The sequence below is a fragment of the Sapajus apella genome, unplaced genomic scaffold (genome assembly GCF_009761245.1).
Source record: "Sapajus apella isolate SASKATOON/1434 unplaced genomic scaffold, GSC_monkey_1.0 scaffold22, whole genome shotgun sequence".
NCBI lineage: Eukaryota > Metazoa > Chordata > Mammalia > Primates > Cebidae > Sapajus > Sapajus apella.
Window position 1 is genome coordinate 21,574,052 of NW_022436962.1, and position 26,320 is coordinate 21,600,371.

Sequence of the window (26,320 nt, forward strand, 5' to 3'; positions counted from 1 at the left end):
AGAGAATTGTTACAAGAGTCAAATGAGATAGTATGTGCAGGTCATCTATCATTAGATCATGCCAAGTCCCAAATACATATTTATGTTCTTTCCTCCTTTGAAAAGAAATTGTATCTCTAAAGCTTCATAATTATAAATGTTTAAAGGTAATCTTCTTGCCTCTATGTAGGAAAAGCTATTTTCATATGGTCAATGCTTCCTCAGCAAGGCAAAAGGAGGGAAATATTGAAACAGTTTTCTCCCTAATGCTATGTGAGAAAGAAAAGACTAAAACACAACTAACATTCCACGTAAGCTGCACAGTCTCAGGAAACACCACATAAATGAGGAAGTTGGAGGTTAGCTAATTTATCTGATACAAATAGTCCCAAATTAATTTGAGGACCTCCACATATCTAATATAGTTAGGAGCTATGTGTATTAACTCATAAAAGCACATGATTTCAAAGGCAATTTCACCCAATTCTGTAGATTCAGTGTTTTAGGATTTAAAAACATGATTGAAAGAAATTAGCTGGAGAAAGAAGACAGGCAGAGATGAGAAGAAAAGGAACAAGTTCAGGTGCAGTGGGAGGGGTATGAACAGGTGCAGAATGGGTAGGGGTCAGAAAGGCAAGAAAAAGAAGAGATTATGCAAACCACATACATGCAAACAAACACGCACTCCATTCCTTAATCGTCTGTTTACTTTATAGATACATGCTGTGAAGGTTAAGTCTACAGAAGGTGAGAAATGGACATTAATTACATCGTACATTAACCCTTCTCAATGTAAATAACCATATAAAAGTTAATTTGGCTATTTGCAACAGTCTTGAAGATAAATCTATTCAGAGCTGAAATGACAGCGGATTTTTTTAGCAGCCTCTAGAAAATTCCATTTAGATAATAGTTTATACCTTTAATTTATGTTGTTGAGCGCATTCGGTGTCCTTAGCTATCATGTCCCTAAATAAACTAGGGGCTCCTGAGAGAGTAATGAAGGGTGAACAGGGAGGGGATCGGGGGAGATGCGGAGAAAGCTCCCTGGAAAGCTTAGTTCAGGAATCTAGGAGACAAATTTATAAGCTTCCTGATAGCGCTAGCTCTGCAAATATTAGGAAAACAGAGTATAATTGGGGTTATACCTTAGATTGCTACACAGTAAATTAGTTATCATCTTTATTAGTTGATTAACACTGAAATATATTTCTGGGTTTAACACAAATAGAATGTGATATCACTCGTAAGCTGAACCAAGCACCATGTATTAGTGTGTTTGGCTCTATTAAAAGCTTTGCAAAGAAGAAATAAAAACTTAGTTTTAGATGGTGAACAGACATAATTTTATCATCTGGCATTGCCACTAAGATACACCAATGTGGAATTGAGGGAAGTGAATGTTACAACAGAGCAATTATGTTTTTGATACATCCTCAATGCATCAAATGTTTGTATCACACTACTGATTTCTCTTGCTTGATGTAACAATATTCCATTTGTAAGCCTGTTACTCTGTCAGATAAAATACAAACTTGTTAATGGTTGTTAACTATAAAGGAAACAGGCAGTTTAAATCAGAGCATCAAGCAAATATAGTCTTTTTCTTGAAGCCAAATTGGTTCACATACCCATGCCTTTCATTAATTCTGTTGGTTAGCATGATTCAAATTCTGTTTTAGAAATTTATAATTGCAACTTAATTGATACTTGCAACTATTATTGTTTCTCATTATATATATTCAGCCTCAGCGTGGATTTGAAGTTAACATTAATAAATTTAAAATGCCTGCATTTACTCTTCTCATTCTTTCCTCTCTCTTATCTTCCTAGTGATTATATTTATCACCACGGATCAGGCGCAAGAGTTAATCTTTTACAAATATACTTTGATCTCACAAAATCAAAATACACAAAATCACAAGATACATAAAATTTGTTTTAAAAAATCAATATAAAAGCAAGTAAATTTAAGAAAATACACAGGAAACAGAATCAGCTCAATAATTAAATTACATACTTCTTTTCGAAAAAATTATTAAAAGTATTTCTAAAAAGTAACCTACCAAATTCTTCTGTGGTGTTTTTAATGCCTTCCCTGTTCACCAGCATAGACATCTGCATAACAATTCTCATTCAAATACAGTGCATCTATTTGCAAATAATATAATGGTTTGGAGATGTATTAAGAGTACTAAAGCAATTCAACACTAACTATACTTTAGCCATGCTTTCAACATTTGAGAACAAGTTTGTTAGAATGAAGACTAAGTAATCAGAATAATAAGTTAAATCATAATCATGATAGATGGAAGTATTAGTTTTTGAGAACTTTGCTTTAATGACTTTTGAGAAATGTTGACATAAACATCTTAAATATTATTATTGGTCCTAAATGATTTCTGTGTCCATCAAATCATTTGTGTAAGGTCGATAGCCTTGCTGGGACCCAGATGGACAACACCCACCCCTCTCCATGCCTGGTAACACTTTATCAGGACACCTTACTCAGCATCTGGCTTCTCCATGCGGGCTCCCCTCACCCACTTCTGCATTCTGCTCCCAGGTCTATATTCAGCACTAAACTATGCACTCTCAGCACTAAGCTATGCATTTGAACCTCAGCACTAAACTATGCACTTTCAGCACTAAACTATACATTTGAACCCACGAAAATTTAAGAAATCCCGCCAAACCTTACCCAATGGCAGTCCTCCCCATACATCCTTGGCCAGCCCACCCCTCAATAAGTCTCACCTCCTTACCTATAGCGGCTCGCCCTGTCCGGGCCTTGTCTCCCTACAACCAATGAAATTGCCTATGCTTTGCTTCCCCAATATCCAATCAATCGCCTCTGACCCCCATAAAACCCCCTGCCCTGAGAAGTTAAGAGCGACTTCTCTGGCCCCATCCCGGACCATAGAACCTTGCCTAGGAGCTGAATAAATTGCTGAATAAATTGGATTTTTCATTTTTATATACTGGCCTCAGTTTCCTCATTTCAACTCGGCAATATATCTTACAAGGCAATATACCTTACAATTTGTAACTGCAACTATTTTCACAGCTGTGCTGCTGTTCTGAGCATCTCCTAAGCTGAATGGCACACGTTATTTTCAACTTGACAATGGCTACATTCTAACATTTTTGTAGATGATCCTGTCTTGCTGTTTCTGCTACATATAGATTGCAGGTATCATTAAGAAACTCATTCAGAAAGGTAAATATGTCAAGTATATGCACCATAATGAGTATTAAAAAAAGGTTTCTTCTCTGGCATTGGCATCAAATACTATTCATTGAAGTAGGTTACCTGGGAAAACGTTGAAGGTTTTGTACAGACTAGGACACTTTTGCCTAAAGACAAGAGGATAGACGAAACAAATTGTTCAGCTTTCTTCTGGCACTGTGGGTTTCCAAAACAATGACTTCTGTGGGTATCTTTTTTCCTTCCAATATGCAGATTTTTGGTAGCATTTCTTTTCCTGCGTTATTTAATTATTGGTGCTATTTGATATAGACTAGGAGTGAGTCTGCTTTGAAATACTTTGAAATGTTTTTAAACTTGCTCTGAATTCTATGAATTATATTTACATGTGGTTTGCATGTGAAATGTATACATCTGTTCAAGAAAAAAAAAATCTTAGGTGAAAAATGATCAGGGAATAAGAAGAAAGCCTTTCTAAAATCTGTCCTAAGCTTCACATGCCAAATCCAATTAGTTCATGTTTGATGGGTCAATATAAGAAATTTATGTTGTACAAACGATGAAATAGAGTTTGTTTTACAACAGCAAGTATGATTACATTAAATGTTTCTACTTGGAATAATATATAAGAATATTAATAGTTTTGTTGATTTGAAACCCAACAAATGGTAATTGGGTAATGTTCTTGACTTTCAGGGCCTCTGTTACCTCATATAAAAGGTTTTGCTATCACTATACAATCTCCAACCTCTCTTCTAGCTTGAAATACTGTGATTCCAAATGTACTCCTGGGAAAATTAAAAAATAAAGTCATGTGCTCCTTACTACTAAGCATTCAGAATTTTTAAAATATGAATGACAGAATTAACCAAAATAGTTTTTCAAGGAAAAGGAAATAATCATGAGAAAAAGGTCAGCATAATGTTAATACAAAATATTTATTTATTTATTTCTAATTTTTTTTTTTTTTTTTTGAGACAGAATCTCACTCTGTTGCCCAGGCTGGAGTGCAGTGGTGAGAGTATGACTCACTGCAGCCTCAACCTCCTGGATTCAAGCAATCCTCCTGCCTCAGCCTCCCAAGTAGCTAAGACCACAGGCACACGCCACCATGTGCAGAAAATTTATTAATTTTCTGTAGAGATGGGGTTTTGCCATGTTGCCCAGGCTGGTCTTCAACTCCTGGCCTCAGGCAATTCTCCCACCTCGGCTTCCCAAAGTGCTAGGATTGCAGGCATGAACCACCACTGCACCAATCCAAAATGTTTAAACTGACATAAAAAATAGTCTAAAGGCTGTGTTGGAAGCTTGTGATTTTTGTGACAATGTTCACTTCTTTTTGGCATTTCTCAAATGATCAGTTTATAGTAATTTTCCCCTTCCTACCCATGGGTGGCAAAGTGATAACAGCTGCTCCTTTTCTCTTGCTAAAGTATTTTTTGGAGCAGACAATCAGAAAAAAAAGAAATGGATCCTATGGCCTTTCCAGAAAGACCATGATCTGTTGTCACTGGTTTGTTCATCTTGTCATCTCTATCTTGAGCCTACAATCATTACTCAAGGGTCTGGGAGAGAAACTGCTGTAGTAATGTAGGGAGGTAGTCACAGCCCTTTCCTCTTAAACCTCTTGTCCTGCTGGTTTCCCTACCCCTAGACACGATAAAGTCCCTTCACTGAAAGAACAGTTAGATCTCAAAACCAGCACACTGAGGATGAACGGAGGTTGTCTTTTTATACAGATTGCTATTTAGTACCATACAAGGAAATAAAGCCTTACACACTTAAGCCTTTAAAAAGACAGACTCAAAAGGGAAGATCCTGCGTTGCTTCCTAATTTCTGGATATTTTCTATCTATGATCCTTTATTTACCCAAAGACCCATGAAGGCCTCTAGTCTTGTGTACACCCTCTTTTACACCCAATTAGGAAACTCCTGAGGGCTTTTCTCCTCTTGTCCTTTGAATTTTGACAGCAACCTAGTACTTTGGCCTCTACATAAATGTTAATGAAAGCCCTCTTAGCCTGGACACTGCTAATTCTCCTTTTTTTTTTCCTTTTGGTTGATAATGACCAAAGATGCCCACTTTATTTCCTATTAGGTGATTGCATTTCAGGCTGGTAACATCAAATAACAGTCTGATTACCAACTAAGTATCTCTGAACTACAAATCAATAATCCTGTTTGGCAAGAAACAAAAGTGTCAACAGCTTGTTGTGAGGAGCTGGGTTTTCCAAATAAATGGTTTGGGTTGTCAGAGTGCTGAGTGGAGCCAAAGGTAAAGTCCAGGATTGTTTAAAGACCCTGACACGCGCCTGAGTGAGGCTACAACCACATGAGTCCCTAGGCCAAAGCCCTCCACCCCAAATCCTAAGAGCATAGTTGTTGCTTCTCTTTTGGTGAACTATGGTCAAATAAGAGGCCAATCTGCCTGGGCCTAGCCAAGGGAATCCAGTGCCTACTCATAGCGACATGCCCTCTGCTCTCACTCCCACCCTAGGGCACAGCTCCTTCTGCAGAAGATGTGAGGCTTCTGATAATTCTTTGTCTTTTTAGTTCTGCTTTGAAAATAAAAGGGAATGACCATAGGGTAACCAAAGTGGGTGCAGGTAGCTTGGCAGAGGTGCAGTGGCCTCAGACAGAGCTGGGTGGAGTGAGAGGTCTGTGCTGGCTAGGAGGTGCTCCTCTAAGAACTCAGAGCTGAGTTTCTTGGGAATAGATATACAATGGGAAGAATCTGTTAAAATTTCTAGATCATGGGAGCTGGTCATATAAGCATGCAGAAACTCAGGGAAGGTCAAGATCGAGGAAGAGAGAGATGAAAGAATGAGAAGCTCTCATCATGAGGCGGGAGCTCAGTAACAGTAAAGCCATAACTGTATGAACTATTACCTTTGTTAAATGGTTTTTCTCACCCTAAAAAAACCCACAAGCTTCCTTTTACATTTGAAAAACTCTTCTCTAAGAACACATTGATAAGCTGCTGTTTTTCCCTCAGACTAAGAAAAGCTGTCACTTATGAAAGGATTTTCTCACCAATAGCTCTAAGCTGAGGCCTATCAAGGCCAAGACTCTCTCTGCTCCACCTCCATGTAGGTGTCACCAGGCAGTTCCTCTGGCTGTGTATGTGCTGATGCCAGAGTCAGAGCAAGAACCCTGATCCACTGGCCCTTCACACTTACTCTGTAGAAGAAAATCCTGGCAGATCCTTCACCAAAAGCTAGTGACTTTGTCAAAGTGATGCTGTCTCTGTTCTGAGTAGACTGTGCCATCTCATGATCCCAAGCAGAGTCTCCAACCATGGTGGATTCTGCTGCTGCTGAGAGGACATGTACCCCAGGGTGCTAACCTGGGGAGTGAATGCAGAAGCAAGGCACCACAGGAGGTTGGACACTTGGGTTGTATAATCCAGGACACACAGGATAAGTTTAAGGGTAGAGGGGAGGAAGGGGAGGAGGAGAAGACTAAATTGTAAATAGCATATCAGAAGGCCAGGCCCCATCAGGTGGGCTCTGGATTGAGTTTTTCTGCCAGGAAGTTATTCACAAAGTCCTCTACAATGGTAGGGGTAATCTCTTCCACGTCCATCATGAACTTGGCCAGTGCTGACATGTCCAGCATAATGAGTAAAGGGGCAGCCTCTGGAGGGTTGATGTAATCTCACAGGAAGTCAGTCATGTCATCCTCCCCAGGTACAAAAAAATGGAAGTGGTGTCTCCTCCTTTTTGGCTTTGCATTTGGCAATGATTTTCTCAGCGATTGGCTGAATCAGCTGCTTGGCTCCCTGGGACTCCCTGCCATCCTCAGAGTCTACAAAAATAATAAATAAATAAGGAAGCAGGGTCCAATTGAGCTGCACAGTGAGTCAGAGATCTTCAGCATGGGCTTGGAGTGCCATGAAACTCCCAGCAGTCCTCATCATTAAGGAACTCTACTTGCATCCCCAAGCCCCGGCATGATCATCCTGCCCTGTAGGTCCTGCACAATGAGCATAGGGAATGTCTTGGATTCCGTACAGCCAGCTGGAGTATGACCTCCAGGCCTCCTCAGTGGAGGGGATAAGGAGCCAGAACATATCACTGAAGTACTGTTTGAAGGACTCTTCTCACCTGTCTTCACTAGGATAATCTCAAAGCTCTGGCCTGCCTCCTTGATCTTCTAATAGGATTCCACCAGGACCTGGGTGAGGCTTTGGCAGGATGAACACCCACGTGCACAGAAATGGCGTCCTATGTGAGACCCTTCCAGGCTGCTGCTCTCCAGGAACTGTGAGTCATTTTTAAGGAAGGGCTCTGAAATGACTTCTCTGAAGAGTTTAGGTTCCCAAGGAATCCATACCTTCTGGGTCATCTCAGATCACCAGCAGCCCATTCTTGCATACAACCTTTCCAGTGGTGGCATCAATGAATATTAGCAATGGAATGTCAGAAATTTGGTATTTGTTCCAAAGTTTAAGCTTCTGTGCTTCTCGGTGTAGGGCAGCTCCAGCTAAAGCATGTCCTGTATGAAGTCCTACCACTGCCACTGGTCATCCCTGCTGCTGCTTATCACCAGCTTCTAACCAAGCTGTTCCTCCAAGAAGCTCACCATCCTGGCCCACCACAACCCTAGCATGCAGGCCTGTGGGTAGGTAGGCAGCAGCAACTCCACTTCCTCTGTCCACGTAGCCTGGATGCTGCTAATTTTTAATGGTAACAAGGGTGCTGGTGGGCATTCTGATGCCAGGTTTAACTCTCTGTCATGGAGCTGATTTTTTTCTAATTACCTCAGAAGCAGCATGAACATCTCTCCAAAGTGAGTATCACTTATTTGTCTTGGTAGTATATTAGTCCATTTTCACGTTGCTATAGAGATACTACCTGAGACTGGGGAATTTATAACAAAACAGGTTTAGTTGACTCACAGTTCTGGATGGCTGGGGAGGCCTCAGCAAACTTAAAATCATGGTGGAAGGCCAAGGGGAAGCAAGCATCTTTTTCACAAGGTGGCCGGAGACAGAGTATGCAAGGGAAACCACTATTTTAAAAACCATCATATTTCATGAGAACCACCTCACTATCATGAGAACAGCAGGGGGGAAATTGACCCCATGATCCAGTCATCTCCTACCAGGCCCCTCCCTTGACATGTGGGAATTAAAATTTTACATGAGATTTGAGTAGGGGCACAGAGCCAAAACGTATCATTCAGTCCCTGTCCACTCCCAAAACTCATGTTGTTTTCACATTTCAAAACACACTGCTATATAGATAATACCTGAGACCAGGAAATTTATAAACAAACAAAAAAAGGTTTAATTGAATCAGTTTCATAGGGCCTGGGGTGGCCTCAGCAAACTTACAATTATGATGGAAGGAGAAGGGGAAGCAGGCACATTCTTTACAAGGCAGCAGGAGAGAGAAAACACGCAGGGGTAACTGCCACTTTTAAAACCATCAGGTCTTGTGAGAATTCCCTCACTATCATGAGAACAGCATAAGGGAAACTGCCCCCATGATCCAATCACCTCCTAACAGGTCCCTTTCTTGACATGCAGGCTTTAAAATTCCACATGAAATTTGGGTGGGGACACAAGTCCAAACCATGCCAGGTAGTAAGTATTCTATGTTCATTTAAAGAAAGGATAGCTTAACATGGTTTTAATCCTGTACCTTGCAAAAGAAAACCCTTGAGATTTGTACTTCTATGCCAGGGTTTCTTGACTGTGGCATTATTGTCATTTTGGGCCTGATAATTTCTTGTTGTGAAGGATTGTCCTGTGTGTTAGGTTCCCAAGGGAATTCCATACCTTCTGGGTCATCTCAAATCACCAGCAGCCCATTCTTGCATACAACCTTTCCAGTGGTAGCATCTATGAATATTAGCAATGGAATGTTGAAAGTTTGGTATGTGTTTCAAAGTTTAAGCTTCTGTGCTTCTCCTTGTAGGGCAGCTCCAGCCAAGGCATGTCCCGCAAGAAGTCCTGCCACTGCCACTGGCCAACCTTGCTGCTGCTGATCACTAGCTTCTAGCCAAGCTGTTCCTCCAAGAAGCCCATCATCCTGGCCCACAACGCCAGCACACAGGCAGGTGGATAGGCAGACAGCAGCAACCCTACTTTCTCTGTCCACGTGGCCATTAATTTTTAATGGCAACAAGGGTGCTGGTGGGCACCCTGTATCCAAAACATTTACTCAAAAGACACAGTTGTAGCTACACACTGGGACAACCAAAAATGTCTCCAGACATTACCAAGTGTTCCATATGGGTAAAATTGCCCTTTTTGAGAACCACTCTCCTAGATATATCTTATAAGAACTTCTACAATAGCTACAAATAGCTTTCTGTTATCCTCCCAGATGTCACCATTAATTAGACTTTTTGACTGTTTCCAAATTGCTCCACACCCTGAAAAATCTGTGTATCAGTAAAGACATTATTCTTATAATTAAATACCAAGAACTTATATTGAATTGGTTTAGTAAAGACTGTAAGAGTGCTCTGCTGTTACAATCTCTTTTTCGTAAAGGTTTCCAAAATTTTGGTTTATCTTAGCCTGACAATAAGTGAGCATTTAACTGCTCAGCTGTTGGGCCTTCTCTTTAATAGCCAGGGTTCTCTAGAGAATTGAGTTGTTCACAGAAAATACCAATGGGACATCTGTAGTCCTTTCTGCTCTGCCTCTGCCTCTGCCTTGATCCAAATTCTCTGCACCCCTCAGTTTCATGGTACAGTAATTGGAGGCCCAAAGAAAGCTAGTTCCTCCTGGTGATATAAAAATAGTTACTAACTTACATGTACAGTGTTCTATGAATGGTTTTATACATATTGTTTTAAAAACATGTACAGAACTTTATACACGAAAGCCAGGCAGAAGACAAACTGGATTTCCTTTGTCCTTCCTTCCCCTCTGCATTCCAGTATTAGTTTAAATGTGATCCACTTTCATCTTTTCTTGGAAAGTATGAATTTTAAAAATACAGCTTTCCAATTTTCAATATATGCCACGTAGTTAAATGCTCTTCAGGCTTCTAACAGCAGAAAATATCTGTTTTGTTTTGTTTGCGACAATCAGGGTGGAAAATATAATGTTTTGGCTCATCTGAGGAAGAAAGGGCTTCTGGAAAAATGCTAGCAAGTGTTTAAATAATTATAATCACACATATAAAATTAAGTATTCTTAGAAATGCACTATGGTACTTTTTTACTGGGTAGGATAAATAAGGAACAGATTTTTATTTTTATTTTTTTTAGTTTTATTGGGGACATTTTATAAATCACAATGCAGTGAACCTCACCACATGAGTCGAGCTGGCCCACTGCCACTACTCAGCTCTGTAAAAGCACCAGCTCTCCTTTGAATTCCGAGAACAGCTCTCGGCCTGTGAGAACATCTGGGGCTCAAAGTTTTGGAAGGAAACAGTTCAGGTCCCTTTAGAAGGGCTCTCCCTATGGTGGGAACTGGAGTGTACACACAGTTAAAAAGGATTTTGCAGTACCATTGGCCAGAGGCATTGGCTTAGAGCTCTAGCACCAGGGAAGATCAATGTGAGACCAAAACAAATCCCCAAGAAGCTTTATGAAATCATTCAGTGGGATTCAGGGGCTCAGGGTATGTTTTGTATCTCTTCTCTAGTCTTTTTCTATGTGTTTTCTCAGGGGAAACAAGTGTCTTGTGGTTGATGGGTCCTTGCATTCTCGTAAAATAGTGATGAAGAAAGAGGTACAATCTGAAAAAGGCCGGGGTTTAAGGATATATTCAGAGGAACCCAAGCAAATCTGATTCCACGTATAAAGTGCTGCCTGGTAAATTCTGACAGTGATTTTCAAAGCACAGAATGAAGACTAACAGGTGAATAGTTTTGTCTAACAGTTACATAGAGGAAAGTCAATCATGAACATAAAACTGGTGGTTGTCCAATCTACCACACAAAAGCTCCCTTAACTTCCCCCCTGTCTATTCACTTTGGGGGCCCTGCCTCATCAGCTGCCCATAATGACATCTCCTGTTCCTTGGGGAGGAGGGAGAAACAGGAAACAGTGGGTGGAAAGAAGTGTACACACTCACAGGCATGTGTATAGTTATCTTCAGCAAGAATATTTTCTTTCTAACTCATTCAGGATGCTTTAAGATGAAGAGAGATAATATTCATTAAACATAATTACCTGAATGATTTTAATTACAAATCATTAAGGAGAGATATAGCCTTGTATTTTCTGAGAAAATGGAGCACTTAAGAAATCATGTTGCCCCTTTCTCTGATCTTTTGGCTTTACAGATGCATGTTATGAGTGTGATTTGCATAAAGCTGTGGGAGCTCTGAGGTATATAAAATTAAATTACACTGCCAACAAAATAAGGTTTCTTTGGCTCACCCTCATCCTCTCTTTTGAGACTCAAAGACCCTGCCAAGTGCCACAAGACGATTATTTCTCAGAGCCCCCACGTGGCATAGGTTACTAAACTTTCCTTTTGAATCCGCCATTGTTCACTATGTTTGGTGCCATCTTGCTTTATGGGTCCAAAGCCACCTTGCTGTGACGGTGCCTTGGTGCACTGTTTTCAATGACATGGCTGTTGTGGATCTGAGTTGGTGAATACTGAGTACTACTGCAGTCTCTAGAACTCAGGAAATGTCAAAACTGAGCTGTTATAAGCCCTAAAATGTGGTGCATCTCTGTTTCCCTTTTCATACTGTAAAAGAGGGCTGTGTTGCACTGCCAATAATTCACAAAGAGTTCTTTTCATTTCACTTAACGTTCATTTTTGACCTACAACTTTATGGGGCTTTTTTGGGTGACAAAGAAAATAACAGACATTGTACTCATTGTTTGCTGTAGACTCAGTCTCCCTTTGAGCTACTTTTGAGGCACCTTTTCTCTGGGTAAGTCTTCCTCAGGGAACTCAGGTTCCTTGTGCAAATGAACTTATGGTAGGCTACTTTCCAGGGATCCAGACAGGTGAAGGTGACAGAGTGGGTTTCAGCCCAGCCCCACCTCCTATATATTAGTTGTAATTTGAGGATATTTTAATACATTCTATCTGAAAATGAAACCAAGGGAAAAAGTGGGACAGTATATGCAAAATCTATATATTCTACATAAGAGGACAAGACAAGCTAAGATGAGCAATCATCTAACATTCCAATTTTGTTTGGTTTGGTTTTTGGTTTGCTTTCAGTCAGTCTTAATTAAGGTATATATTCTTTCCTAATGAATATTTATTGGAAATGTAATGTTCTGTTTTCAGCAAAATAACAGACTAATTATTAAGTAGATATGTTTTAAATTTCTAGCTAAATAAACTTATCTACATTTCTTCCTTTCAAATTAGCTTTATGTGAGTCATTACAGAACAAGTGGTTCCAGAAAGTCACTAGCATACTGGAATATTATTGTCTTCACTATATAGCTGGATATATACATTTCAAGATCTATGGAAAATACTGGCTGGCTTATCTAACATTTCTTCATATAGAGAACAACCATGTCTATTTATCTATGGAGGATAAGATAAGTTGAGTTTAAAACGGAGGCACTTCATCCTTCATTGACTTCTGATTCTTTAGTAACTTCCGATTCAGTAACTTCAAATGTTTTAGCAACTTTTGAATCACCATGAGTAAGTCAGGTTTAGCTGAGTTTTAGTGTATTTTATTGCAGTCTGGTAAAATTGGCACTCCATATCCATTATACACAGTAACTACGCATTAAGTGACATAGTTGAATAACACAGTCACTACCCATAAAATATGATAGAAACTTTCCTGAGGCCTCCTTGTCCTATCTCAAGCATTCTTGTGGACTGTAGTATGGATATGTTATCCTTCTTGGTCACTGAGCCACATAGCGAATGACAGATCTATTCACCTGGCTCTCACTAGCTGCTTATGAGTCCATTTACGAAATTTAGGCTGTCACTAACACCAACCAGAAGTCGCTGGACAAATTGATAAAGAAATGCCTACCTGCAACTTAAGATTGACTTGTTTGGAGCTGTCAATGACATTTCTACTGGGCTCTTCATTTTCTGGAAAGAACAATAGAAGGAAGTGTATGCTATTGCCTCCCAGTCACCTCCAACCTTCACAAAAATATCAAAAGCCTTCCCAGTCTTGGGGAAATCTGACAACAGACAGAATTATGAGAATCATCTACTCTGTGCTCAAAACATTTGAGTTATAAGTCAAAACCTAAGAGTATTTTTATGTCTGTAGTGCAATTCACAGGAGGCAGGGAGGGAGCACCAAATCCCGACCCTGTGCTGATTGGTGTGAGCCCTGGATACAGGACAACGGGAGCGACCTGAGTCCTTCCCATATCATACTAAGTCAAAATGCTGTAAAAATCCTCAGGAATTCAATGCTTTTAAGGAGAAAAAGCCAATGACACTCTCATGGTGTCATTCAAAAGGAAATTAATATGAATAAAGAAAACTAACAAAGAATGGTAAGGAAATCTGTGAGCTACACTACAACCCCTGGCAACAAGCATGCACCGACTCCACTTCCTGGCCGTCATTCAAGCCTGATGTTCTTGGGAATATGTGTTTTGTCCCTCGATGCTTGACAAAACAGCTCTCTATAGGATTATTCCATATGACCAGATCTAACGGGTTTTCCAATCTAAGCAATAAGCCCCCACACCCCCATGGGCAGGGGCTTCTGTTTCTTTTATTCATGGATGTGTCTCCAGTACTCATTAGAGTGTCTGGCATACATCAGTGCTCAACAGATATTTATAAATGAATACACAAATGAATTCTGTGGTATATTTTATTTCTATACAGCATTTGACAGCTCTGAAGAAGACTTGAATTTGCTCCCTCAGCATCCAGGCCACTGCAATTTTCTGGTTTTCTCCCCACCTCTCTGACTACATTTTCATTTTGTTTTATTTTGTTGTTTGTTTTAAATTTCTCAGCTCTTCTTCCTCCCTTCTCCTTTATTTACTTTCATTCTTAAAAATCATACTTATGCGCAATTTTTAAAAATCATGCCACAATAAGAATCAATTTCACTTGGACCTCCATTACAGGAGCTTTGCTTTCAGGTTAAACTAGTATAAACATAAATACAGGAGAGGATTAGAAAGCACTTACTGGCTACTTAAACTGAAAACTACAGGAGAGTTAGTCCAAAGCACAGCCAGATTCAGAGGTTTTGGAGTTGGCTGTTCCCTGAAATTTTGTGGTGGCCCCTCAGAACTTCTAAACTCCATCATCATTATTCCCAGTTCAATCAGAGAGAAGCTACTTCCTTGTTCTTTCTGACACACACAGCAGTCTGAAATGAGAGTGTATTGATTGCTTTGGTATATATTTCATAATCTACCAAGGAGCCCTGTATATGGAGTCATTCTCAATTGAAATGCATGGGCTGAGAGTTGGGAGGGGTTATACACCCAAAGGGAAATTCTGGGTTACCTAGATTCTTGGCTAGCATCTTAAAAGATGTATGTTATATGTAAACTGTGTAGCTAAGGCCACTATAATGCTGAACTTTGTTGTGGGAGGATACTTGGTAATGCCAGGAAAAATATATTAGGGTTTTCTGAGTTGCTAGTACCATATTTGTTGATTTAGATGCTGGTTACAGGATAAAAAATCTTCCAAATCATACTATAGTTGGAGCCTACCTTCTACATGGATTGTATACCTCAATAAAAAGTTTACTTTGAAATTTAAAAGAGGCCAGGCATGGTGGCTCACACTTGTAATCCCAGAACTTTGGTAGACCAAGGTTCATGGATCACTTCAGCTCAGGAATTCAAGACCAGCCTGGGCAACATGGCAAAACCTCCTCTCTGCAAAAAATGCAAAAATATATGGTGGCACATGCCTGAAGTCCCAGCTACTTGGGAGGCTGAGGTAGGAGAATTGCTTGAGTCAAGTAGGCAGAGGTTACAGTGAGCCATGATTGTGCCACTGGACTCCCTCCTGGGTGACAGAGCAAGACCCTTCAAAAAAAAAATAACCCCAAACAATTTAAAAAAAGAAAGAAAATGATGTTAAAATGTGTTTGCAGGTAAATACCCCCTCATATCTGATAGTTTATTATCTATGGATATTTATCAGTCATTATATTTCTGACCTCTCTTTACCTTTTTCTTAGCCTGTTTCTAGAATGGGAAATGACTTATCCGGTGGATGAGTTTGGAAGACAGCTATTACACCAAAAGTTATTTGAGGGTAGAAAGTATGTTTTATATACCTAGATAGTCTCCACAGCCATATAATAGTGCTTTACTAAATAAATACTAAGAAATTTATGAGTTAATATATCATCTATAAAAGTCCAAGGAAAGAAACAAAGTTATAATAGGATAGTTGGCCCCAAAGCCATAGGACATTGTATTCCATCGACCCCAGGTTAGCTAATTATGGCCCATGGGGTAAACACAGCTCAACAACTGTTTTGTGAATAAAGTTTTATTGGAACACAGGAACACAGCCATGCTTATTCACTTGTATACTGTCTATGACTGCTTTCACTACAATGGCAGAGTCAAGTAGTTACAACAGAGACCATATGGCCTGCAAAGCAGAAAATATTTATTATTTGGCCCTTTGCACAAAATGTTGGCTGATTCCTGCCATAAACCATCAGCTTGAACTTAACTACTTATTTATTAAACCACTATTAATTGATTCATTCACTAGATCTTAGTTGAACGTATAGTATTATGATAGACACTGTGCTACGTACTGAGGACTAGTGAATGAACAACAAAGATGAGGTTTCCACCATTGTGAAGTTTACAGAATGGTGGGTTACACTAACTAGGACAATATTTGAAAATCTTTAGTGTTTCATCTTTTCTTCAATTCCTATTTCTAGGGCTTCAAATAATCATGGCTTCAAATACATAATCTAAACCCCAAACCAAAGGTTTGCTTTATAACTTTTCAACAAATTTTGCACTTGGAAACAATACCTGTGATAAAGTACCAACACATTGTGCTCCTGTCATTTACTTTTCAACACTGAAAGAGAGAGTGGGTTATTGATGCTGTTTTATAATCAGAAAATGCTTAGGGGGTAAAGATCTGCAAACTCTTGGTCAGCATAGCATTTTGGAAATTAAGCAGTTAATCTCATTTTATTCCCTTCATTGTTAGTGGAACAAGTTAGGACTTAATAAACTTGCTTTTCAAATGTAACTCTTTTTAATGAAACATGAGGTTACAAAGTTCTCATTCTTCAAATCAAACCAAGCTGAAAAAAAGTTTTCAGGTCAGTTAACACATGCTTCCTATCCACACCATGACATTCTGTGGGGGGAAAAGGAGGAGTTGTGCAAAGAAGGGATTTAGCCATTATTACTGCTCAAATGTCCTAAAATTTGCAATACAGCCAGCTGACAGACTATTTTGCTTTTACCTATGCCCCTGTTACAGGTATAAAAAGAAAGAATTTGGAAACATCTATACTTGTTCTCTCATTCTAGTAACATTAAATGATCCCAACACGGATGTGTCGGGAAATACACTGCAGATTCCACATTTTCCTGCTCTGCAGACCTGCAGTGTTTTTCAGTGGTTCAGAGCACATGTGATAAGGTCAGGTTGTCCTCAACACTTGCTCCCTACATTGAACTTTTGCTCAGAAGCTGCTTTTACCATTCTTAGCAAGTATTGGTGTTGCCACCATTTCGGTAGGATTATCCTGGAAAAATCTGGACTCTGATTTTGAAAGGCTCAATTCCCATTCATGTGTGTGGAAGCAGGTGGGCAATGCCATAAGGAGGAATGATTTCAAATGCAAAAGGGATTCTTTCCTTTTCAGCAGAAAACATGAAAAGATTTTTTTCTCTCTCTAACACTTGCACCTATGCTACTTCAAATGAAATTAGACTTAAATTTTGTCTGCCTCCTAATCATGTAGCCAGAGATCCATCATGGTAAGTGAAGCCGTCAGAGACTGTGATGAAAGGAGAGCACAGAAATGTTGCCATAGTATCTGAAATACTCTTCCATGCTAATAAAAAAAATTCCAGAATATCTCAAAATGCCCTGAGGCCTGACAAATAATTTTAGAAGGAATTGGAGATTCTTACACATTGGTCAGAAAAGGGACTGGCTCTGCAAAGGTTCTTAACCCATTTGCCTTTTTTAATTAATGGAAGATGTTGGGTATATATTATTTATATGTTACTGCATAAGTCTAAGTTTACATCACACAAACAAATCAGGACCTGGAGCATCCTGGTACCTAGGGTTGCTTCATAGGAACTGGCAGTTCTAAGCCAGAATTGTTTTTCACTTTGAAGGTGATTCTGCTCAGGGCTGAAGCCACTGCATAAACAAACTGACGGTTTGAAAAGAAACACCCCAGTTTTAATTCCATTTGGAACTAAGTTTAGATCATAATTCATCTTGTAACAGAATTACATTTTTATAAAGATGTTTGTAATTTTAGCCATTAGTGTTTCTGTACATAACAGAGACAGCCAAGACTGTCAAATTCAAGTACTTTCTTCTGTAGCAAAGAGAGTAAGTGAGAGCTGTCAGTTACTCCACACGGGCTACAAAGACGAGGACAATTGAAGACTTTCAGGAGGAGCCACGAATGACGGTCTCCTTTCTTACTGTCTTTTCTAGCAAAATTAAATACAGAGGCCATGGGACTCTGGGGGGTTATCTCTAACTTCTGTCCTTGCAAATAGCTCCCAATAAGAAGAGGACTTCCACACATTCCTGCCAACACATCTCAGAGGGTTCAGAATGGAACAAATAGTTCATATATACAGTGCTTCTCAAACTCTAAAGCACATCTGGACCACCTGGGGATCTTGTTTTATAAAGATTCTGATTCAGTAGTTCAGGAGAGGTACTCAGATTCTATGTTTTCAACATGCTCTTCGGCAATGCATCTGGTCCTCCAACCATACCCTGAGATCTGAGCATAAAGAGCAACAACTTTGGGGTAGCCACCTGGAGTTCTACGTGGAAAAGAATATTCTGACACTAAATTCTCACTTTTTGGGAAAGAATGATGTCATCTGTGAGTGAACTTTTCCTAGGTTACGGTAGCAGTAGCAATAATGTCAGGTTTTTTGTTTGTTTGTTTTTGTTTTTTAACCACTCCTAGACAATCATGACAGAATCTCTCCACCCTGCTTTAGGAGATAGGAGTTTATGGTATTCTCCTATTTCCAGAAGAACTTAGAATTCCTGCATACTGATGAGATAATAAGACGGTATAATTATGAAGAATCTTTTGCAGATGGAGGAAGTTTCAACAAAAAGGTTAAGTACAGTAGATAAGGTCACATAGAAAATCAAGAATACCCTTTAGTTTTCCTGTCTCCTAAAATATTTCTATGATTACATTAGCCTGCAACTAATTTTTTTTGGTATCAAGTGTATGTGAAATCCAAGCGGAAAATAGATATGAATTGACCTATTCTCAAAAATCCTATGCTTGAAAATTCATTGAGGGAAAATTATTTAGATTTATAAAGATATCTTTATAGTAAATTCAGCAAATATATTTTAAAATAAAATTAGCTTTGTCAAATTCTCCACGTATTTTTAGTGAAATGTACTTATAGATCCATTGGGGTATAAATGATAATGTTGTTGAAAATTGGGTGGATATATTGTTGAATGGAAAGAGCATTGGAATGAAAGAAAAACTGGATTTGAATTTCTGCACTGCCATTTTTTAAATTGCGTGAACTTGGACAAGATACAGATGCTTCTAGATTATAGTGAAGTTATGTCTTTATAAACCCATGGTAAGTTGAAGACATCAGAAGTTGAAAATGCATTTAATACACCAAACTTACCCAATATTATAGCTAAGCGTAGCCTATATGAAACATGTTTAGAACACTCACAGTAGCCTATAATTGGGCAAAATCATTTAACATATGGCCTATTTTATAATACAAAGTGGAATACTGTACACAGATGAGCATTTTGTAGACATAATGGGATGTGAAAACAGAAAACACGATATCCAAAAAACACTGGCAATGCAGTATACCATAAAGTCTATGTGGTTTACCCTTGTGATCACATGGCTAACTGGGAACTGTGGTTCACTGCCACTACCCAGCTTTGCAAGCGGTGTTATACCACATATAGCTAGCCCGGGAAAAGATCGCAATTCAAAAATTAAAGTGTAGTGTTTATTGCATATGTATCACTTTCATACCATCATAAAGTTGAACCGTCCTAAGTTAAACCTGATCCATTGGGGACCATCCGTTCTGTGTGTCCATGTGTACATGTGTGTGTGTATACATGCGTGCTCATGCACGTGCTTGTGCATATGAAGAATAATTTGCCCTGTGCATATCACTGAGGTATCGTGAGGGTCAAATAAGGTGATATGAAAGGCTCTATAAGTGGAAAATAGCTAAATTATTATTTTTATAACAAAAACCTTAATGTTAACCCATACGTGATAACATGACGCATATAATAATATTTGTGTCTTGTGTTAGTTGATATGGGGAATGCATAATGTCATTAACATAGTTGCACTCCAGGGTCTGTTAAAATAAGGATTTTTGGCAATTTTGTCACAAATTTCATAATTTATGTGTGTTTATGTGTGTGTGTCTGTGTATGTAAAAGAGGACAGAGAGAAGGTTTTGTAGCTGAGAGAGAGGGAGGAGAGAGAAGGTTTTGTAGTATACTTTTGACAAAAGTGGGTACGTACGCTGCCTGAGGCTTACAAATCAGTAGACATCTAAGAAGTAACACGAGAAAATAAAGCCATTTAGAACCAGGGTTGATATTATTCAAGTTGAAAACCAAATTAAAAATCCCCAGTGTTACAATTCAGAATTTAATTTTGAGAATGAGTCCAAATGCAGCTAAAATGAATACCGCCAAACTGTATGTTTGGGAAGTATTTTTATTGTTTATTTTATTCTAATTTTTCAATTAAAAAATTGTAATTAGAAAACTTAACATGAGATCTTCCTTCTTAACGAGTGTTTAGATGCACTATACAGTATTGTTAACTCTAGGTCCAATGTTATAAATGACACACAAATGCTTTTAGAAAGTGGGGGGAAAATATTTGATCTACAAATTTTTAAGCAATGGTTGCTAGCTATTGCCATAACTATACTAAGGACACTGATGACAGAAAAGCAAGTTTTTATACAATGTTTATGAATCCCTAAGTCATCTTTCCTCAATCATAGGACAGAAAAGTAGTTTTCTACACAATGTTTATGAATCTCTAAGTCATCTTTTCTTAATCACTGACTTACATAGATTCAGAATGACACTTGGTTAACTGTTTCCAGATAATTTATTACTGCAACCCAAACCAACCAATCCTCTGTAAAGTTGCAAAGGTGGTTAAGATTATTGTTGGTTGCCTCAGCTTCTCCACTTTATGTCCCTTCTTATCTTTATACCCATCCTAAGTGCAAAATCTACTTATTTTCCCCTTGTCTTTGAAAACATAAATGGAAACTCTATCCAAGAATCAAAAAGCGGACATAAGCTTGTGTAGTCACTTTCTTTTAGGGGTATTTATTTAAATAAGAATCAATGCCTAAGCACCCTGCAAATACAGCTTCCAGAGGACCCCATGTTTGTTTTTTTTGGCACAGGGCAGGGAGTGCATAGTGCTGATAGACAAGGGCTGATCCAAACTCAGCAATGAAGCATAGATGTTTAAGAATGACTCAGTCCCTTGCCTCTGGGTTCATTCCCTATAAAGGTCCAAAATTATTTTTATCACTGGACCTGAAATTCTATCAAGTACAAATATATCTATCTTATACTCATTTCAAAGGCAAATCTTACAATGAAAGTTATATCTCATTTACTTAGTATGTGTTGTTGTAACTCGATGTTCCCTCTTTGCACTGACTACTACTAAAATTATGGTTAATTTGAGACCAGGAGCTTAGGGGTATAGAGATCTAGGGAGGCTGAAATGCTGAATTTGAGGGGTACATGATCATGGCATGTCTCAGAAAGCAGTAAGCATGATGGATGCCGACGTCTGGACCTGGCAGGTAGGCCCTCCAGTGTGAATGTGTATCCACGAAGCTGAAGTCAAAGCAGTGTTAAGTGTCAGAAACAGGTGAGGCAGATATAGGTAAGATAAACAGGAATAACAAGTGGGAAATTTAAATTTTGTATGTGTTAGGATTAATATATCATGAAGGACAAGGTCAACTTTGAAGATCGAAGCAGAATATTCTGGAAGTTTGCACATTACAATATTATAGAGATCAGGCAAAAGAGAATTGGAACTCGGCAGAGGGTCATACAAGTAAAGCACAGAATCAAGATGACTCTTTATCCAAGCCAATTTTCTCCTTAATCAGTATCTTCCTTTAGTTTTTGGATGCTTATTCTTAACACAGGAACTATGTACCAAGAATGGCTGGCTTAGAATCTGCAGGTAGAATGAGTGAATATGAGGTAGGGAAAAGGAATTTTCCATCCTGTTGATCTAGATCTTTATTTACTCCTATTTAATGACAAATTGGTCCCTGAGTCCATGGTTGTGCTGCAAAGACAGAATAGGATGAGCATACAATGTACTGAACAGGCAGCCTCCCAAATCGATAGGAAGCATACCTGCCTAGATGAGCAATAGAAAATTCATTACCTTGGCAAAGTAATTATTAGTAGTAAACATCTAGTACAGGAGACAGAAGGAGGAGAGGCAAGTGGATGCAATTGACCCTGCTTGGGAACTCCTGAAGGCACAGCACTCACGTGGGCACTGACTTGCACCATACATAAAACTGCCTGCATGTGAGTTGATCCTAGGAGATCAAACCCAGAAAACATGGCCCTGAAACATCTTACAGGATTAGCAATGCATCACACTTGAGCACCAGAAGAGAAAGGGAGAAATTCTACTGTGGTATTGTTTAGACTTGTGATCTACTAGTATAATAAAAATGCTAAGTGAATTTTTTACTGACTGCATTAATACAAAATAAAGTTCAGGCTTGGATAGTGTTTGTTTTCCATCATCAGAGTTGCAGCTTTTCTACAGATAATTCATAGGCTTACTAAAGCCTGTTTGAGACACCTTCTGCAAAACAGTTCAGCAGTAACCAGGAAAAAAACTGGCAAATGAACCATTATTAAAGAGAAAATGACACATAAATGCTTACCACTTGTCCATTTAAAATAATTAACCTGGTGGGCATGGTGGCTCATGCCTATAATCCCAGCACTTTGAGAGGCCGAGGCAGGCAGATCGCTTGTGGTCAGGAGTTCAAAACCAGCCTGGCCAACATGGTGAAACCCTGTCTCTACTAGCCTGGCCAACATGCCAAAACCCTGCCTCTACTAAAAATATAAAAATTAGCTGGGCATGGTGTCACATGCCTGCAGTCCCAGCTATTCAGGAGGCTGAGGCAAGAGAATCACTTGAACCTGGAGTAGAGGCTGCAGTGAGCCTCGCACCACTGCATTCCAGCCTGGGCAACAGAGTAAGATTCCACCTCAAAAAATAAATTTTAAAAAATGAGATAAAATAAAATAATTAACCCTTACTTGGAAACAGTTTTAATGCCAAGTGGTTTATTAGGTTGATGCAAAAGTAATTAGAGCTATCCTTTTGATATTACACATTGAAGTTCTCCAAAGAAGAAAAAACACACTTTGTTTATTAAAGCAACTTGGGACATTGTTTTCTGTAGATGTATATCTTTCAAAAGTAACCTTTGCTTTTCTATATTATGTGCAGAAAAATACTGAGAATAATAAATCCCCAGTGTGTAATGGCAGTTGGTAAGAAGACACAGATAGTCACTTGCTCTAGCCATGTAGAGAACTCCTTATTTCCTTCAATAAATTTAAGGAATGTTGGCAAATATAACTCACGTCCACATAGAAGCTTCCCCGCCCCCATACCGCCCAGAGATGTCTCTGGGCTAGAATCCTGTGCCTAAGACCTTTTCTAGTTAAACTTGGTCATGGTTCCAATTCACTGAGTCTCAAGGCAGTGAGAATAGTGACACATTCTGATATACATAGGTCAGTCCCTTGAGGAAACATTTAAATTTCTGCCAGAGATAATACCAATCAACAAAATTGGGGGAAATATTGTCATTTGCATTTTGAGTTATTCTTAGAGGAAAAATAATCAGCATTGATTTGACCATGTTTGAGCTTTCCTTAACAGCTTTGGTAATGAGAATGGCAATTCTCCTTCTGACTGCCTCTACTACTGGCAAACATCAACGCCAATAATTTGAAGTACTCCCCAAGTTAATCAGTGTATATGAATTAGGTTTCAGTTTTGAACCTTCCTCTTCCTTTTTATGCAAAACCCAAGGGAAAATAGTGTTTGAAACATTCCAATTCTTCTTTGATATTCTACATGATCTTGGGTAAGTTATTGAAGCTTTATAAATTCAGAGCTTCCTTTTGAGATAAACAATCATTAAGCTCTCTACTCATGTATATTACGGTGGTTTGTGGAAAGCCATGTCAGTTGTTTTAGTTTTTAAAATATGGTACTAATGAGTGAAAGCCCTCATATTTAAGCTCTGGGTGGGCTATTTAACTTTGTTCTGTTAAGTGATCATACACTTTATCATAACCAGGAACTTGAACCAAATAAAATATCGATTTGGTTCAAATTTATTTCAGAAAATATTCTAATGCTCTAGTTTCATTCTGGTTCAGTGGTTTTCAAAAATGCAGGTTTGGTGTCTGTTCAAAAGTTCTCATTGGGTTTAAAAAAAAAAAACAAAAAAAAATGATTGTGTTACTTGGTAAATGATGCTCGGCTCAACTTTCATTAGATCAAAAGTTCATTCCAACTTTGTATAAATTGAGTTTATAGTTGGAAATAGTTCAATTTTCAGCTACTAACTTGAGTCAGATATCTCAAAAATAGACATTGCTAGTCACAAAAGAAACAAGGAAGGAGTGAGTGGAAAGATCTGGTGCATTTCTTTAACCTACACTATCAAAATAAATTCTACTGCAAGTGGAAAAATTACATCATGCATATAAGCAAGACTCATGAGGACTCAATCATAAAAGTTGGTTTTCTTCTCTTTTCCACAATATTTTTAAACCTGCTTAGTGGGGATATTCCTTCCCTTCCCATAGGATAAAAACTTAGCCTCATAATTTCCTGGTTATTCTTAGAAAATAAGGGAAAGATAAAACTGCAATATCAATTCAGTAATTCATTGTGTCTAGTAATAGTCCCTTATAATAGTCAAAACTTCAAAGATTCTTAAAATTTTCTCCACTCCCCCAGCTGGTTCTGCTGTAGGGAACACACTGCATAGAGAAAGTATGCTCCTTCCTCTCTCTCCCTGGTCCTCCTGCTCCCTACTGGCCCACAACTGGACCATCCAACAAAGGAGTGAAGAAGCTGTGCGTGCATGAGCAGGAGACATCTCACAAGCAGGGACTATATGAGACAGCTGTGCACTCCCAGCACCTGGCAGATTTGTCAAATGACTTTTTCTTTAATGGAAACATTTATGAACATCAGAAAGCAGAGACGTTCTTTTCTACTTTGGTGAAACTCTCCCAATGTTTCATATGTAATATTAAGTTGGGAAAGAAGAAGAAGAAAATAAAGAAAATAAAACAAGACAATACAAGCTTTGTTATGAAAGCACTTGCCATATACTGAGGACATTAGCATTAAAAGCAGAAAAATCCCACATAATACTACAAATAATATAGCAATAAAAAGACATAACTGAATACATCCATGTACATAAGAGTGGAGAGGGTAAGCGTATAAAAGGAAGGATATGGCGAATATTTTGGAGATAATCAAACTGAGCAGAATTCAGTTGGTAGAGGATGAGAGAAGGCATTTCAGGCAGTGAGAACAGCATGTAAAATGTCTGAGGGGGCTAGTGTGGTGGCTAATGCCTATAATCCCAGCACTTTGGGAGGCCAAGGTGGGAGAATCACTTGAGGCCAGGAATTTGAGACCAGCCTGGCCAACATGGTGAAATCCTGTCTCTACAAAAACTACAAAAATTAGCTGGGCATGGTGACATGTGCCTGTAATCCCAGCTACTTGGGTAGCTGAGGTGGGAGAATCAATTGAATCTGGAGGGCAGAGGTTACATTGAGCTGAGATTGTGCCACTGCACTCCAGTCTGGGTGACAGAGCAAGATTTTGTTTAAAAAAAAAAAAAAAGTCTGAGAATTAGAAAGATATATGACAATTAAGGGAGGACATTTGAGTGACTTTCTCAGTGTTGGTAAATCAATCTCTAGCAAGAAATCAAAACTACTTGGGAGGTAAGAGGGCACCATTCATTATGAATGATCAGAAAATTTTAACTTGATAAACAGAGAACTGGAAACTCTCTTGGGGACTCAAGAAAGAAATTTTGATGATTAAAATATTGAGAACGATGACCTTGAGAATGTGTGTGGGGGAGACCAAAGTAGAGGGTTATGTCTCTAAAAAATTTGAAGAACCAGGTCTGGTAAAAATAGAATACTCTTGTGAAATTCAAATGGTCTCATATTTTCCAATTCAAAGAGATAAACAACTTTTCTCTATGTTTTAAAAATCATTTAAAATTTCTTCTCATTCTGCCATAATCCTATCAACAGATCCTTTCCTGGTGAGTGGTGAAAAAAAAAGGTCCTCTATGTAGCAATGTGGTACATAGAGGTACCAGTGGTATGACCGCCGCCATATGGTCATACCATTCTTTCATATAGTGCCTGTGAGGCATGTGAAAAAAATGTAGCTTTATGGCCTTTGAATAATACACTTTTTTAAATCCCAGGAAGAAGTGTTTATTGGTGTTTTATGGAAATGAAGAGAGCTTTTCTCCTCACCTTGGACAATGGAACCTCTTCCTATCTGACGCAAGGTGTTATGAACAGAGCATCTGGATATTTGGTGAAGTGTTTTAAAGCACCAGAGCCTCTACTCTCCAATTATGATGTAGATTATTATTTCTTCAGCCCTGTGAGGGATGATTTCCATTGTCCAAATAAAAAAATTGGAGTTCAGAAGGAATATGTGAGTTATTCAAGTCACACGACACAAACAGGAAATGCAAGGACCCAAATCCAGATCCTATGATTCCAAGTTCCAGGCTATTTTTCTCAACACCAAGCAATTGGCATGAACAGCTGTCCATGTGCTAGTCATTGAACTTATTCTGTCTGCTTCATTTTATGAAATCATTACCCTACGTCCTAGGAA

The 26,320-nt window shown here is 38.7% G+C and overlaps 1 pseudogene; it reads right to left on the reverse strand.

Moving 5' to 3' along the window:
* Positions 1-4,915: 4,915 nt before the first annotated feature.
* The window catches only part of LOC116559085, a 42,743-nt pseudogene continuing 21,338 nt past the window's right edge, over positions 4,916-26,320 (reverse strand).